The sequence below is a fragment of the Pelobates fuscus genome, chromosome 5 (assembly GCF_036172605.1).
Source record: "Pelobates fuscus isolate aPelFus1 chromosome 5, aPelFus1.pri, whole genome shotgun sequence".
Taxonomy (NCBI): domain Eukaryota; kingdom Metazoa; phylum Chordata; class Amphibia; order Anura; family Pelobatidae; genus Pelobates; species Pelobates fuscus.
Genome location: NC_086321.1, coordinates 332,757,143 through 332,760,785, shown reverse-complemented (window position 1 = coordinate 332,760,785; position 3,643 = coordinate 332,757,143). Strand labels below are relative to the sequence as shown.

The following is a 3,643-nucleotide window of genomic DNA, read 5'->3' as shown; positions in this document are numbered from 1 at the left end:
CATGCACAGGAAAAATAAGGTTACTAGAGATTACACAGATAAGGTTACTAGAATAGTTTGTTTTTTGGATGACACAGGTATCCGAACTGAATGAATTAGATCTCAAATCATTTTCTCGTATGATGAAAAAAATCCAACCAACAAAATGCAGTAAAATCCGGCAGCTATGATGTAAACTGACTTTACTGTGTTTCGTTGGTTGGATTTACTACCACAAGAAAATAAAGCTTGAGATTTCTTAAAACGAACAGTGGAGGGATCGCTCCGGTGGATGCTGGACTTTCTCGTTAATCGATTACAATTCTCTGTTAGTGGAATGAATTCTATCCGTACCCTTTGTAGGGGAAGGGGGGAAATGTTGCCAAGACTCTGTGAATTAGGGGGGGGGACAAGAAAAGCAGTGTGTGATTCGAATGGTGCAGATGTGTGTCTTTGTATGTCTGGCTATAATGTCCTATTAATCAGGCCCAGGACTGAAATGGAGGGGGTGAAGAGTTTAGAGTACTGTTATAGCAGCCCCTATCCTACTCCACTACAGCAGCAGCAAACGTACCTGTTATACAAGCCTTAGATGACGTGCACATCTCACACACAATGTGTATTCTGGGAAGGAAAATGCGAATATATATAAAAAAAAAAAAAAAAAAAATGTCCTTCCCGGGTGCAAAATAATGCACATTATCAATGAATTAAAAGATACCTGTAGTGTAATTTTTATTTTTGCTCTTTTGAAAGAGCATTACATTTAATCTATACATAGTGCAGCTTTGCTAGCAAATGCATAGATCAGGAGAAAAACCTATTTAAAAAATGTTTTTCCTCCCAGCAGTCAGTCATAGTCTTGGCAGACACTGAATGGCGAGGCATTGACTGACAGGGGAGGGCAGAAACGGAGGAAAGGTGAGTAAATCTATATATTTTACACAGTGCGTACGTCAGGTATTTTTGTGTTATATGGTGTATTCAATGTATGTGGGAGCATTTAAGGTAAGATAAAAAAAAACAAAAAAACTTTATATCTACCTGAGCTTTATTAATGATAATGATACGGTTATTAATATACGGTTAGGATAAAATCAAAAGATGTGCAATAGGATCTGAAACTTTTTAAAGAAATCAAAAGGTTTGTTATATTGTGGTATACACTAAACATGGACTGGGGGTGGGGGTGGGGGTGGGGTTGGTGGGTGGCAAGGGTGTGAGAATGTTTGAGAAGGGAATTGAAATGTAATGCTAGACTATCCCAATGCTAAAATTGTTCCATTTTACATTTTCTTTCCGGTTCAGTGAATAAACAGTGTTTTTATCACACCAATACCATAACCACTACACACACTGTAGTGGTCCTGCCCCCCTCTCCCCTCCCCTCCCCCCCCCCCCTTCCATCCATATCAGTAGTGAAACATTGTTGTAGCTTTCAGTGTATTTAATACCATGTTCCGCAAATGTATTACGGGATGCGGTTGAGGTAGTTAACCCACAAAGGTTGACACCAGCGACAGATCTTCCTTACCCCCACCAGCATCTGTCTTCTGAAAATTGACTTTCAGGAGTGACACTGGGCATGTACCCTTTTTAATGGATGGGGAGCTACTGATTGCCTTAGAATGTGCCAGGGACTTCCTGGCACTATAACAACTTCATTTTAAAGTTTGTATGGTGCTTGGAGTTTTCCTTTAAAGGACCACTATAGTGCCAGGAAAACAAACTTGTTTTCCTGGCTCTATAGGGTCTCTGGGTCCACCCACCCTCAGGGTCCCACTCCCGCCGGGCTCTAGGGGGAGAAAGGGGTTAAATTCTTACCTTTCTCCAGCGCTGGGCTCCCTCGGCGCTGGGGACTCTCCTCCTCCTTCCGACGTCATCGGCTGAATGCAAATGCGCAAACTGCTATGTTTACAGTAGGCAGGGTTAATCCTAGATGGACCTGGCACCCAGACCACTTCATTGAGCATAAGTGGTCTGGGTGCCTATCGTTGTCCTTTAACCATTTGCCCCATAATTAGCTTGAGTTCAATTATGAGTGCAGCAGAGGTGGAAGCTAACACATTAATTCATTAAAATTGAGGCTACAACTTTTCAACTGCTGTACAGTTGAAAAGTTGGGGTAACTAGGGCTGAGGTGTCTTGGCCAGGGTTTACCCAGAAGAGTCCCAACCCAAAACACCAACTATCCCTAAACATTATAATACGCCCTGACCCCCTTTACAAAGTCAGAAACACAGTGACAGGTTAATAACCTCTATTTTATTGAATTAAAGGATTACTATAGTGCAGGGATAGGCAACCTTCGGCAAAGCATCATGGGAGGTGTAGTCCAAAACATCTGGAGTGCCGAAGTTTGCCTATGCCTGCTATAGTGTCAGGAAAACAAACTCGCTTTCCTGGCACTATATAGTCCTTAGGTCCCCCCCACCCTCATGGCCCCCCTCCCGCAGGGCTCTGGTGACCTCTACTCCCCCTCCGACGTCACCTCCCGAGTGGAGCAAGCATGGCCAGAGCTGCACGCGCGCGCATTAAACAACGCCCATAGGAAAGCATTTCTCAATGATTTCGTATGGACAATCTGCGTGCTTAATGCGATTTTCACATTGAGCATCGCAGAAGCGCCTCTAGTGGCTGTCAGGTAGACAGTCACTAGAGGCTGGATTAACCCTAATGTAAACATAGCAGTTTCTCTGAAACAGCTATGCTTACATCTGAAGGGTTAAAACCTGAGGGACCTGGCACCCAGACCACTTCATGGAACTGAAGTGGTCTGGGTGACTATAGTGTTTTTTTTAATATGTTATCTCCTGCTCCTAAACACAGAGCAGGCAGAGGCTGGATACAGAGTACACAAAAACTTCATAAATGTTCTCTAATTTATTTTTAAATTGTGCAGCTAGAATGTTTATATTTAAAAAGGACATCACAAGCTATGCATTATCCCAGATGTTAAAAAAAAAAAAAAAACAATCAGTGCCCCGTGTGAGGATCGAACTCACGACCTTCAGATTATGAGACTGACGCGCTACCTACTGCGCTAACGAGGCTACATGATGAAACTCTCTGAATAATTGTTTCTAATTCCTTACAAAACGTGTTTCCTATGTGTGCTATTGTTTCATTGACAATATAGATCAAATCTGATACTTTACATGAGTTTATTCCAAATTGAAATACTTTATTCCAAATTGAAAAGTTCTATACAAATATAAATAATAACATGTTTCAATAAGGATCCCTAACATATACATCTGACCTTCTTAATAGATATAGACACATGGGACATATATTTATATCAATCTGGTGAGTTTATGCAGTCTGTAAATGCCTACAAATAATGAATATCTGAATAATAAGTCACTGTGTGTATGGCTCAGTCACGTGAGGTCTATTATAGCTTTAAACAGCTGAGTGATAGCTACACAAACTCAGGGAAATGACAGCAATAACAACTATTTATATAATTATACCTATGCTATGCAAAGTATGATAAGAGGTGTATATCTGCATGAATCAGGTACATGTCATGGATTCTTACACATGTTCACATTGTGATGTTGTTTTGTTGTCCATTACATTGTATTGTGTAATTGCTGGACTGCAGTTACCAGTAGCTTCCAGCAGGGGTCCTCAGAACAGCCAGCGAGCGTCCACCATC

At 41.4% G+C, this 3,643-nt stretch overlaps 1 non-coding gene across 1 annotated transcript; it reads right to left on the bottom strand.

Moving 5' to 3' along the window:
- Window positions 1–2,959: 2,959 nt before the first annotated feature.
- Window positions 2,960–3,032, bottom strand: TRNAM-CAU (transfer RNA methionine (anticodon CAU)). The gene has a single exon. It is a non-coding gene; the product is annotated as a tRNA-Met (tRNA).
- Window positions 3,033–3,643: the final 611 nt, after the last annotated feature.